Source organism: Sus scrofa, chromosome 6, assembly GCF_054392235.1.
Source record: "Sus scrofa isolate SSC_HxYL_T2T_F1_AM1 chromosome 6, Sscrofa_HxYL_maternal_Yorkshire_Landrace_v2.0, whole genome shotgun sequence".
NCBI classification, from domain to species: Eukaryota; Metazoa; Chordata; class Mammalia; order Artiodactyla; family Suidae; genus Sus; species Sus scrofa.
This window is the reverse complement of record NC_139388.1, coordinates 9,712,001-9,725,575: the sequence shown is the minus strand read 5'-3', so window position 1 is coordinate 9,725,575 and position 13,575 is coordinate 9,712,001. Positions and strand designations below refer to the sequence as shown.

Genomic DNA, 13,575 nt, shown 5'->3' with positions numbered 1-13,575 from the left:
CTGTGGGTCAGGAACTTGCTGTCTTTTTCACTTAAACCCCTAAAAATCTCATTTGAGGAGGAGGACTCCGAGCCAGAGTGGCTTGCTAAGATGTGCCAGAGCTGGAATTTGAATCCCACCCCATCCAGGTTCCCTTTTCCAGCTTCAAAAGACCCCTCTAGGATTTTTCCAGAAGGTCTAGAGTGGAATCTGTCATTCTGAGCATCCCTCTCAGGGAGAAGGAAACCACGCAGAGTCCTTCTCTGTCTGTGGCTATTTATTTAGGGGCTGGAGAGATGCCCTTAGGTAGAAACTTCTGCCGCTAGATGTGAATTCCTAGAGAGCAGCCCACAGTAATGCATTTCTGGAAATTCAGAGCGTGTATTAGAGAAATAGTACCTATAATCCCACACGCCATCCGTTATTTTCCTGAAAAGCAATGAAGAGCCTCTTTGGCTGTAACTACATTAGTCATAAGCTGGGGATCACAGAATCCTTTTTTTTTTTTTTTCTTTCCTTCTTTTTCAGGCCACACCTGCAGCAGATGGAAGTTCCCAAGCTAGGGGTCAAATTGGAGCTGCAGCTGCTGGCCTACACCACAGTCACAGCAACACCAGACTTGAGCTTCATCTGTGCTCCACACCTCATGGCAACGCCGGATCCTTAACCCACTGAGCAGGGCCAGGAAATCAAACGTGTGTCCTCATGGAGGCTGGTTAGTTCATTATTGCTGAGCCACAATGGGAACTCTGAGAATCTTACCATGACCTCTGTTTATTCCCCCCAGTACCATTTGGAAGTCAGCTCAAGCCGAATTTTGTCTCATCTGTTTTTGTTCTGCTTTATATTAAGTGTCTGCTCTTTGGGGGCCATCCATTCAAAGCATGAACAGGTTGGAATCTATACTCAAGGGAGACTCTCTTGGCCAAGTGACAGCCCCTAAGCTTTGAATGACGTCTGCAGGCCTATTGAGGGGCCAGGCTGGACCGTTCACACCATTACCCTGTCACCCCCGATGCTGGCCCTGACTGTGCTCTGCAAACATTTAGAGCCCAGGAGAAAAGAGAGTAAAGCCTTCTAATCCAACCAGAGAACTAGGAATGCCTTGGGCTCCTCTTCTCACCAGCTGAGTTGAAACATCACGGATAATCATCAGATAACAGGTTCTCCTTTGTTCAACATCAAAGCCCTCCATGGTATGAAAAGTAGGCATCCTGGGTCTTGCCACTGCAAATCAACAGCCATTTGTTCCTTTTCATTTAATTCAGTGCAACAAGTATTTATTTATTGTCAGTTGGACGATGATCAGGTCACTGACCTGTGGAAATATTGCCTCCTGTTCCCTGTTTGAGTTTCTCTTTCTGCGGATCGTCTGATCTTGCTTCTTCCTGTTTCTTCTGATTCCAGTTCTCGTCTCCTGTCATTATTTGTCCTTGTCCAGCCTCAGCCTTAGCCCCACATTCTGTTTGCTTAGTTAATCTGCCCCTCAAGGACAAACATGGATATGACCATGTTAAAAAAATAAAACTCTCTGCCCCCCAAAAGTTAATTCAGTTGAAAAGATGCAACTGCTTTTTTGTTTTTAAAGAAAAAAAAATATGGGGAAATTAAATGGTAATTTTGTGTTTTCTGAATTTGGAAAAACTAAAAAGTTTGCACCCTCTAAAAAACATAGCCCTCTTGCAGATGGATGTGCCTAGTAAAACAGCCCTCTTTAGTTTGCTGTTCATTACTTCTGCATGGACTTTGATGAAACTGGTTGTACTAATTTTCAAATTTTTGGGTTTTTTTCTGGTTCTAAGAAGAACTGCTTTCCAGGGCCTGATGGATTTCTGAACATGAGCTACGAAGTTCATATTACACTTGTAGCTTTTACAAGTTCAGTCCGAGATACAGGCTTGCAGCGCCACTTTTCTTGTTGAATACATGTCATGGTTTTTGTAAAACAAACAAATAAAAACACATCGTCATTCCTCTGATGTCTGACATTTAGGGTTAGACAAATATTTTCAGTGTCATGGTACTATCTTTATTCCAAAAGATAGCCTTCATCTGTGCCTAGATTCATCTAGGGTTCTAGATTCATCTAGATTCATCTAGGGTTCTAGATTCATCTAGATTCATCTAGGGTTCTAGATTCATCTAGATTCAGGCATGGGACAGGGGAGACTTTTGCTTAAAAAGCCAGATAATAAAGAGATTGTATTCCAAGATAAAATGGAGGCTCTTAAAATAGAGATGAGAAGTCATATAGCCATTTAAAATATGACCATTTAAAAATGTAAAAGTTATTCCTAGATCATAAGTAAAAAGTAAGCAAACAACAACAACATTAAAAGCAGACAGCTGGCTGGATTTGGCCTGCTTTCCAGAGATGACAGACCCCTGATCTAGAGGGTCTCCAGCAGGGCTTATCTACCTCTGATGGGCACTTAGGGCATCTCCTAAAAGTGCAGATTTGGATTCAGGGTGTCTGGGATGGAGTGTAAATTCGGTATCCCCTAGCAAGCTCCCAGGAAAGGCTAATGGGTCACATTATAAAAAGAGAGGATGATTGCACTATAAACTCCTAGGACGCCAGGATTATTTGTCTTCTCTCATCCTCAGTGCCTACTGTGGTGTCAGGTTCGTAGTGGACTCAGACGTATAAAAAAGAAAGAGAAGAAGGAAGGGAAGAGAGGAGGGAGAATTCCAGCTTTAAAAAAAAAAATCTCCCACAAATCTCTCTAGTGATTTCTGAACATCTGATGAAGATGAAGGAACTATTTGAAGCATTTGGAACTCACATAGTCACATCCCTGTTAGAAATAAAAGAGTGAAACATTGAGTTTGCAATTTCTAGAAGATCAGGCAGGTCACCACTTCTTCAAAACTAGAATGAGAATGTTCTTTCTACTCCTTTTTTTCATCTGTTACTACTAACAGGTGCTCACGTGATTGTCTGTAAGCCTACAACTGGGATTTTTTTTTTCAAGCAGAAAATATTTTAATTACGCAGGTGTGTCCAAATTTTGCACACCAAGTAGAAGATATTGGAAGAAAAATGACAAAATCTTAAGCATCCTAAGATCAGTAGTCAGAGTTAACAACCAGACAATTAACAAGTTTAAAAAAAAAAAAGTGTGAATCACACACAGATGTTATTTTCCAGAAACACTGCTTACAAAGGTAATTGCTCACAAATTTGAGAGTTTACAGCAGGTATCCCAGGATTTCAAATTTTAAGGGTGTGTATGTGTTCAAAGACTTAAGAATATCCAAGGGATGTATGCATAATTACCTGAAATTGAAACTCCTGTAGTTTAAACACTTGCTGAAAGGAAGACCTTTTATTTCTTCTTCTCAATGGGCTGGTAGGGGAAAAAAAAATCAACAACAACTAACAGCAAAAACTTTTAATGTCGAATATGTAGATTTGCAAAATGTGAGTTAGCATCATCAGAAGAGTGAAGTTCTTTGATGGTCGTTGCAGTACTCTGAGGAATTGGCCCTCGTTCAGGAAGAATGGCCCAAGACACCTGGTAAATTGGCCTGGACATGACTTTAGACATTTTCTGTGTATTTGTATTAACATCAGAGAAGGTACTGGGGGAAAGGAGAATTCCAGATAAATATGCCTGGATGAGAAACCAGGCAAAGTAGACACCAGAGTAAGTGATTGAGCAACAAATTGCAACAGCACATTCCAGATGAGCTTGGCAGGACACCCCAACAAGACAGAACAAAATTATCCAGGCGACTGTCAAGACGCAGCTTTTAGTGTATTTCATCAGCAAGGAAATTGATCTTTCTTTCTCTTAGTTTATGAACTATACACCATCCATTCTGGGTTGAAATCCCAGCTCTCACATTTAGAGCCAAGTGGCCTTGGTCAAGTCTCGCAGACACTCTGTTTCAGTTTCTTCAGTTTTTTCTTCTTTAAAATAACCCCACACTATCCTTTTCCAGCGTTGTGTGAGGGAGGATTAAGTTAGAGCCATTTAAGGTCCATGGTGTCTCTACAGCATCTAGCACATAGTAAGAAGTAAGTAGAAGACATTATTATGTGATGAGCAACTGGGAATCTGGAGATGTTTTGAAATACGGGTTTTATTATTAGTTCGGTATTATTGTTGGTTAGGTACCAGCAAGTCGGAAGGCAACTGCCATTGCAAAGATGTGACACTCACTAACACTGTCACACTCAACAGATCTTGAGAACCCGACACACTGTGCCATGGCTGCAGAGGAAGGGGTGGGTACTTGGGGAAGCAGCAGGACCAGTTAGGAAGCAGAGGGAGAGAGTGCAGCTGTGGGCAAGAGCCTTTGTTGTGTTCTCCTCAGGAAGGAACAGGCCCCAAGCAGGGTAAGCATTGGCTAATTTGAATAATTTCAGCAGACTCTGGTCTCAGGAGGCTGCCCCTGGTTGATGGGTATCTGGGGTGATTAAGGCAGAAGGGTAGTGGCCTGGCCTGGAGTAGGAAAGTTATTGAGAGTCTAGGTTCAGGACTGGTCCATTTACATTTAAAAGGTAGGAGAGAACTGTTTGCAATTTATAGAATTGACTAATCTTGGGAGTAAGTCCTGGGGCAGTCCCTTCAAGGTCAGGAAGGCCTGGAGGTCAAAGCATCAGAATACAGAAAAATTAATGACATGGTTAATACAGGAGCGAACCCAGCAGAGACCTCTGAAGTCTAAAAATATATACGTTGGGATTTTATGGATGAGGAGAGTGGAAATTGGATGAGAAGAACTGTAAAGAAGGGGATAATTAGAAATATTTTCAAAATACCTGGGACAACAAAGTACCACATCCAGTTGTCCCTCTCCATCCAAGGGGACTGGTTCTAGGACCTCCTGCAGATACCAAAATCCTGGGATGCTGAAGTCCCTTGTATAGAGTGGCATAGAATTTGCATATAATCTACATACACCCTCCCATGTACTTTCAGTCATGTCGAGATTACTTATAATCCCTGATACGAGGCATTACAATGTAGTATAAACATACAGTGCTCTGTAAATAGTTGTAAATGCAATGTGAATGCAAGGTGAATAGTTGGCCGCATGCAGCAAATGCAAGCGTTGCTCTTTGGAACTTTCTGGAATTTCTTTCTTCACGTATTTTCCATCTGCAGCTGGTTGGATCTGTGGACACGGAAGCCTCGGATACGGTGGACTGTACTGAGAAAAGGACAGAGACACAAGACGAGCAAAGGCAGTTTTCAGGTGGGAACAAGCATAGGTTAGCAAGGGGGCTGAAGCTGAGCGAAACCAAGGCCGTCCTTTTGTTCTCAGAAAAGTTAGGAGGTGGCCCCGGTCCCAGGCTTAAAGGCGGCTGCAGAAGCACTTACTTTAGGTGGCATCACTTGGCAGCGGGTGTCAGTGCCCTGCTTGTCCTACTCTGCTGGCTTCAAAATGCCCACGCGCCTTATTGTGGTCAGCATGGCTTTCCTTCATCTCATCCTTCCTGTGTCTCGGGTATCACCTCCAGCTTCCTCCAGCTCCTCAGCTCCCACCCTCCTTCTCTCTGTTCCTTGACGGTAGGAGTCTCCTGTACTCCCTCCGGGGGGCCTTCACCTTCCCTCTCTTCTGCTCAGCCGTGCTATTCCTTCTGGGCTTTTTTATGGCAAGGTGCTTTTTATAATTTAGTTTCAGCTTAATTATCACCTCCGAAGGGGGGTGTTTCTTGAATGCCCCCGTCCGCAGAAGCCATCTCATCGAATTCTCTGTATTGTGCTTATCATCCTCTGTTATTTTGAGTGTATGTATTTGCTTCGTGTCTGTATTTTTCTAAGAAAGCAGGGACCTGGGTTGTGTTTACCGCTGTCGTGCCAGGGCCTAGAGGTGTGTCCAGGACACACAACGGACTCGGCCTTTGTTGAATGAATGAATGGACTGCCTAAAAACACCACATTCTTCACGCTGCCTCCAGCCAGCTCAGGAACAACTTCCTAAAGGGACTCTGAAAATGAAAAAAGGAAACAGTGCGTGGATTCTGGCCCCAGTAGGCTTCTGGGCTTGGTGTTTCTTTAATTTCATGTAAATTTCTCTAAGTAAATATTCCTTAAAAGTGAATAAAATTTTATTTCGCTTTAACAAGAGAATATAAAAGTTAAAAAGGTCACTGTAGTAATAGACTAATCTCAATTACCAGGGCAGCCTCCGAAACCCTCACTCCCACCTAATCTCATTCGGTGCAGACGCAGCTCACCGTGTGATTTCCAACACAGCTAAATGAAATTATAAAGCAGTGTTAAATTTATTAATCATTTAATTAGCTAAATGTTCCTGCAAGTACTCGCGAGATGAATGGCATGTCATTTTCTAATGCAATTTGCCTCTCCGGCAGCCAGGGTCAGAAAGGGAAGCTCCTGGCATCTCCAATGAGCTTTTTATATCACACCTTCTATTAAGGGACAGTGGTGATACCAGTGATCTGATCGTATTTGAGACTTGTCCCCAAGACCAGGGCACGTGGGTGCTGGAAGGGGGAAAAGAAAGAGGACTCTCCCTCTCGCCCAGGTTACAAAGAGGAGGGGCAGGGTGGCCGGGAGTCCCTGCAAGATCGCCCCTCCCTGTGTCTCCTTGCAGGGCGAATCTTTTCATATTTAACAAGCCACTGAGCAGAGCAGAGCAAAAGATAGCAGCCAGTATTAAACGCATGCTCAATCTAGTTTTATTTCTTTAAATTTACTCAGTCGAGAAAAATTTGTGGAGTGCGAATTCTCCTCATGCTAGGGGACTTTTTAATCCTTCTCGTTGAGTCAGGATTTATTTCTCCCTCCCAGCCTTCCAGGCTCTGCCTGTCATTTGGGGGGGTGGTCGTGCTCCCCTTTGCTCTTTGAACAGGGTCCGCTCAGGAGGGGCGTTCTATTCCTAGCACTGGGAGGTGTTCCTGGGGAGCTTGGGGATTTGGGGCTGGCTTTGACGCCTAATTATTTCTGACTGCAAAACCCCGTGACCGGTGGCTGCTGCAGGTGCCTTGTAAATCTCTTCCCGTTTGTGGTGAGAAAACTGGCATGTAGAACATTGTCTGAATTCACTTGGCAAAGGAGCTGTTGGGGGGCAAGGGTGGGCACTGTAAACACGTGAGGCTGAAAACATCCAAATGAGCTCCCGTCTGTCTGTTCAGGGTGGACGCTGTCGGTTCTGAGAACCTCAGTAGGAGCAGCCCTGTGTCATATGAATGTCTCTAGTTCACAGATCCACCGTGCAGGCACAATCTTTCCTGCATCAAGGAGGGTGGAGGCAATGGGATGCTGTGGGTCCAGGTCTGAGGGCTGTTTTTTGTCCCAGTTCCACCTGCCCTTGGCTGTAGTCACCCGGACCAGTCTCCCTGATGCCACCATCCATAAAATAGGGGTCGTACGAACACTCAACCGTGATATCAGTAATAGCTACTCAGGATTGTCATACGGGTTCAGTAAAACCAGGCGCTTGAATCAGTTATCTGCGTTCTGAAATGGTGTACATTGTGGAAGTATTTTATTTTGTTTTAATTTTTTTTTTTTTTCCTTTGGAGCACCATGGGTTTGGGTCAAGTAGCTCAATATCTGAAACTTGGCTCATCACTTAGGATCCCGAGTGAGATATTTAGCGTCTCTGTGCCTTGGTTTCCTTAGTAATGAGATCAGAATATTAACAGCAGTACAGATTAGAGAAAAAAAGAAAGTGTGTGTGTGTGGGTAGATGTTTGTGTGTGGACATACATATGTAAACATAATGAAATACATATGATACACACATATTTACAGCCTGCCACCTGATCCCGCTCAGCAAAAGTGTCAGCTCTTAGTGTTGTTGCTGTTACTCCTCCTTATTCCTCTGGTTGTGTCAACACAGATAAAGGGGACCACCTCTCCCCCCCAAAAGTCTGCGTTTTATTTAACACAGACCTCATCGAATAGATTTTCAGAACTATAGAGAGAGGTAATATTCTGGACTCACTTCCAGGACACGGAAGAGAGGAGACCAGTGTATGTGGTAGAACCGTGGCATAGAATTTAAGAGCCCAGCCGTGGAGTAAAGCCATGGCCATTTCTAATTCTCCTCCATCCCGTGTGAGCTCAGTGACCTTGAATGGATGACCTACCGTGCGGAGCCTCAGTTTCTCCGTCTCCAAAATGCAGGTCATCGCATTGCCTTCCTCCCACCCAAGCTTGTTGCCAGGATGCCACAGGAAACCCAGAACCTAAGTCTGGCACACACACAGCTTATGAATCCTGGCTCAACAAAGAGAGAAGGAGCAGAATGAGAGCGAGAGAGGCAGAAGTGAAAAAGTTGCAGCCCATGTAGATTTTCACGTTGACAAAAGCGTCTTCTTCCACTTCCTGGGGTTATTTAGCAACCATCCCTTTAGAGAGGATACCCTGGGCCTTCATTTCCCCTTTGGGCCCCAGAAAGGCCAACAGAAGCCTGGAGATGTGAATCGACCCTGTGCCAAGGGTCTCAATAGGTTGGCAGGAGCCCGGAGCAGGACACGTGTCTCCTATTGTTGTCCTTGTTTGGGGGGGGTGGGAGAAGAGCTCCTCAATGATTCTTGACTTGTCATCAGCTCTCCCCACAAACCATCCCGTCGGTCTCTTGCTGAGCCTTCCAACCTACAAACCAAGGTGTATGGTTTCACCCAGGTGTTTTCATGGACTGAGAGGCATTTTGGAATTTGTCGTTGGATTGTTGAAGTGCCGGTTTAATTCATTCATGTATCTGCATCTTCAATAAACCTTCCTAGAAGGCGTCCAATGTGACAGGTAGGGGGGCTCCCAGGAGGAATTTACATCCTGGAAGTACAGTTTCTTTCTTTTTTGGAAAGAAATTTTATTGTCGTAGAGGGGACTTACAACCTCGCCTGAGTTTCTGTGGTGCGGCAAAGTGAATTTCAGGTCAGTGCTGTCCACATCAGAGCCGTGAGCACAAATGCACGGATTGTACTCTGCTCCGCCCCTGCCTGTCTCCTTCAAGTTCAGGGGCCTCTTCTGGAACCCATAAATAGGACATTGGGAGTTCCCTTCGTGGCTCAGTGGTTAATGAACCCAACGAGGATCCATGGGGATGTGGGTTCAATCCCTGGCCTTGCTCAGTGGGTTAAGGATCCCACGTTGCCATGCGCTGTGGTGTAGGTCACAGACGTGGTGGATCCCACGCTCAGTGAGTTAAAGATCCCACATTGCTGTGGCTGTGGTGTAGGCTGGCAGGTGCAGCTCTGATTGTACCCCTAGCCTGGGAACTTCCATATGCTACAGCTACGGCCCTAAAAAGCAAAAGAATAAAAAAATAAAAATCAATCAATCAATAGGACACTGACTCCAGGCTCCCCCCCGTAGCACCGGTGTGACATTGATGTCAAGCCTGGGAGGGCAGGGGTGGCCTCAGTTACCAGTGGTCCCTGCAAAACAGGGATGCCCTTGAGGTTCAGACCTTGGAGTCCAGAATGCAGTTGAGAGCAAGACTAGGAAGGGGTGGCAATTTTAGCCTTACCCTTCTCCAGACCACCCCAAGGCCTTGTGTCCTCTGCTCTCACGTGTGCCCATTAAGAAACCCCAGACTTAAGGAAAATGACAGCCTGCATACCAGCCACCCTTGAGGCTGTGCTGGGGCAGCTGGCTCTAGGCAGCCCTGGCATCCGGGGATCCTTCACTGACCTCTGCTAAGCAGGTGTCCCCAGGGAGTGATGGCGCAGAGGGCAAAGCTATGGCTTTCTGCCTCCTCTTTTCTCTGTCATTCAGCTCAGGAGCACTTTCCCAGCTGCTGGGAAAAGAAATGTTTTCTCCCCCCAAAAAAGTGCTCATGGACAGATCAGGTCATACACTTAGGGTTTCGAGAAAGCACCTTGTAACCGAAACACGTATGTGTTCTTTCGGGCATTTATCCAAACCTGCACCCAGGACAAAGCCTCTTTCCAGAAGCGGTGTTTGTTGACAGGTGTCGCAGTGCATGTGGATGAGACGGGTCACGGTACAGTCACGTGGCGCTTTTACACCTGCCGAGAGAGACCTGTGTGTACAAGCCCAGAAAGGAGGGATCGGGGGAGAGAGAGGAAGGAGGTTAGGAGGGAAGACAGGGAGCGAGTTAGCAAGGAAGAGACCAGAGAGAGAGAAAATACATCAAGGCAGCAGACTTGAAATGTGTCAGGTGGGCACCTGCCTGGGTCGCATCCGCTGTGCGGGATGCTGACCTGGGGATTCCCTGGTAGACCACGGTCGCTCGGAGCTTCGGTTTCCTCCTTTGCCAAAGGGGCATCGTCATTAAGGCACCTAATTTATAGTTCCTTTTTTATTTATTTTTTTATTTTTATTTTTATTTTTATTTTGTCTTTGCCACAGCAATGTGGGATCCAAGCCACGTCTACAACCTACACCATAGGTCACGGCAACGCCAGATCGTTAACCCACTGAGCAAGGCCAGGGATTGAACCCACAACCTCATGGTTCCTAGTCGGATTCGTTAACCACTGTGCCACGACAGGAACTCCTAGAGTTCCTTTTTAAAAAAAAAAAAAAATTTTTTTTTATTTAAGTGTGGTTGCTTTACAATATTCTTTCAATTTCTGCTGTACAGCAAAATGACCCAGTTATCTGTCTGTCTGTCTGCCTATCTATCTATCTGCACAGTCTCTATTTATTTTTTTCATTCTATCTTCCATCGTGTTCTAACCCAAGAGACTGGACCTCGTTCCTCGTGCTGTACAGTGGGACCAAGCATACAGAGAACTTTGGGCAGTGCCCAGCACACAGCCACTGACGGATGCCTATCAATCGTGTTAGGAAAGAGAAAAAGAAGGAGGGGGACGTGGAGGAAAAGGAACAAGAGGGCCTGGGAGAGCATGGAGTGCGGAAAAAGAAAAGAAAGGAAAGGAGGGAGACTGGAGAGAGAAGAGAAGACGGGCCCCCCTCCCCCCGGGGCACGTTGTTTGCGCGTTTTCAAGCCTGGCCCACATTGTCCCCGCCAGGTCCTCGCGGGCCCGGTTGCACATACTAAACACAGACTCCAGACACGGACACAATAGGCCAGCGCCACGCCGTCCACACCTTCACTTTGCAGGATAGAAGCGTTTCCTTGGTGCAACTTTATGACCCAGAAACCAGACGACACAAACTATGAGCGTTTTCTATTTTATAGCGAAATATAACGCCGTACTTTTATGTCTCTTTCATGAGTTTGGGAGCGTGAGCCGCAGAGGCGTGCCCGTGGCAGGTACCCCCACCTCACCCTGGGGGTGTTTGGCGGTGGGGGGGGGTGCCTCCCTTCCACCATATGAAATATTTCTGGTTGTCCAGTTAAAACGGGGAGATAGCCGTGATTGCTTTTAGATTGCTGCTTCCACATGGAGTGAATTTTATAATAAGAAGCCATTTTTCCCCCCCACCGGGCTGCCCTTGTGCCCGCCTCTCTGACTTTGAGGTCCTCATTATTGTGGGTTTAAATGAAGGCTGTTCATTCAGGCAGGGACGGAGGGGAGGCCACCAGGCGTCAGAGCTGTTATCAGGCCCCTCTATCAGGCCAAGTGACAGGCGTCCGGAGCAAGAATGCAGAGCTCACGGTGGAGACCTCCAGCTGACACCAAAGGTGACTCCCCTCACTCTAACCTTGAAAGGGAAAGTTCCCACTTTATTAAAATGAATTTCAAAAGGGCCGCTCTGACAGCTGCATAATTAAATATTGGAGTGTCAGCGATAATTTATTCCACTCGCATGTGGTGGTCAGATCCTTTTCACAAGAGGGTCAGCAGGCATGGTGACAGAGGCAAGGAGACGGGGGATTCTAGGCCCTTTGTCCTTAATGGAACCCCAGCCCTGACATCGGAGACTCATGACACATACAAACACACGCAGGTGCGCACCACCCCCCCCACCCACACAGATGCACATGTCCCGGAAAGGTCTGTTGTGATCCACCCAGTTCAAATCTGATATGTGTTCATTAGGAATAGGACACATGATAAAAACAATATATTTTTATATATATGTGAAGGACTAGGTCACTTGATATTGTCCAGTAGCTATTGACAGAACACTGTAAATCAACTATAATGGAAAGAATAAAAAGCATAAAATAAAAGTTAAAAAAAGGAATAGTACACCTAAGATGCTCAACACATGTGTGTATAGACTTTCAACCTATGTTTGGGGGGCTCCGTGAACACCATAGCTCTTTCTGGGGAAGCGGCCTTCCCCGGCTCCCTAACTGGTCTCTTCCTCCAGCGAACTTGATGCAGGAGGGGATCCCAGAGAGGAGAGTGGATAGAACTGCCGGGACAGGAGCTTCTGTACAAGCAGGTGCAGAGCCAGTGACTTCCTACACTCAGCGTAGGCTCTTTGGTGTCCTCTGAGCCTCCCAGTCAACAGCAGTTGAATGTGCGGTCGCAGGGTCGGCTGCCTCTCTGGGTGTGCGTTTTGTTGGGAGAAACCTGTCTTTTGTAAGCAGAGGTAGCGGAAAGAAAATGTGGGCTTTGGAGCCAGACACGGGATCCTGTCTCATGATGAATGTAGCTCAATTTCCCACCGCAGCCAGTGGCATATTGCTTCATAAATGCCTATAAAAAAAATGGAAAACAGAGCTGGAGCGAATGCAGCCCAGACCTTCTCCGTATGTGTATTCTTTGTTTATGGTGGCGTTTTGCTTTGTTTTGTTGCAGCTGGGGATCCGTTGTAGTCTTTTTCCTCCTCGGTAGCTCAGAGGCAGTGAGCTAGGGCTTCTGGGGGCCCCACGGTCCAGAGGGTTCTGCCTGTGGCGTATCGACCTAGAGAGCCAGCCCAGGAGCCCAGTCCATCACTCCTGATTTGACCCTGTCCTGTTTACTCTGTCGGGGTAAAAGCGCAGGCCAGGCTCGGCTCGTCGGTGCATGACTTTGTCAGAGGCAGGCTTGGCTACTCCGAGTCAGCCTGAACAAATTACCTCCCTCACGCCATCGCCGAACCGGGAGCAGGGTTATAACTCAGTCTAAGCACCGGTCCCTCTCCTCTTGCCTTCATAACCAAGGTCATACTAATCAGCTCAATTACCAGTCCTCTCGGACATTTTCATAATGTTTTCTGCTAGTTGCTCTCCTGTGAAAATCTCTCGGTCTAAGCAAATTAATGCCATTTTTATAACCATCTCCATTTCAGGTACAGTGGTCTCCTTTGAAAAGACTGTATCGCCGGCCACATAAACTAGCTTTCCCTCCCAGCATAACATCCAGACAAGGTTGGGGTATTGCCCTCGTCCGTTCTGGATTTTTTTTTTTTTTTTAAATACATAATGCAGAGAAATGGTCTGGTTTTTAGGGAAACCTGAAATCACAAGGAGCTTTGGTCGCTTCTGGGGGCAGAGCATTGAATCGCCTCTCTACCCTCTCACCCATTCCCAACTTGGCAGCAAGCTGGGCATTTCAGCCGGGCTTTTCCAGCCTGCACTTCCCGAGATGGGAGAAGGTGGAATTGCATTATTCCCCTCGAAGGGGGTAGTCGTAATCCTGATGAGTTTGCAAATGTGTTTCCTTTTGCCTTCCCTTTGCCCCATCTCACGTCACACCCCCTCCCCAGTCCACCCCCCACCCCGCCCCCGACACACACACACACACACACACTTTGAGAGCCGCTGGGGGGCGATTGTATAGCCTTCTGTCTTTCAGAT

General features: G+C 46.4%; 1 protein-coding gene and 1 long non-coding RNA gene across 3 annotated transcripts in view; both read left to right on the top strand.

Moving 5' to 3' along the window:
• Positions 1-13,575, top strand: part of WWOX (WW domain containing oxidoreductase) — a 969,209-nt gene that overhangs the window by 909,428 nt on the left and 46,206 nt on the right. The window lies entirely within an intron of this gene.
• Positions 4,224-10,808, top strand: LOC146402188 (uncharacterized). Its single transcript, XR_014805391.1, has 2 exons — positions 4,224-8,980; positions 10,366-10,808. It is a non-coding gene; the product is annotated as an uncharacterized LOC146402188 (long non-coding RNA).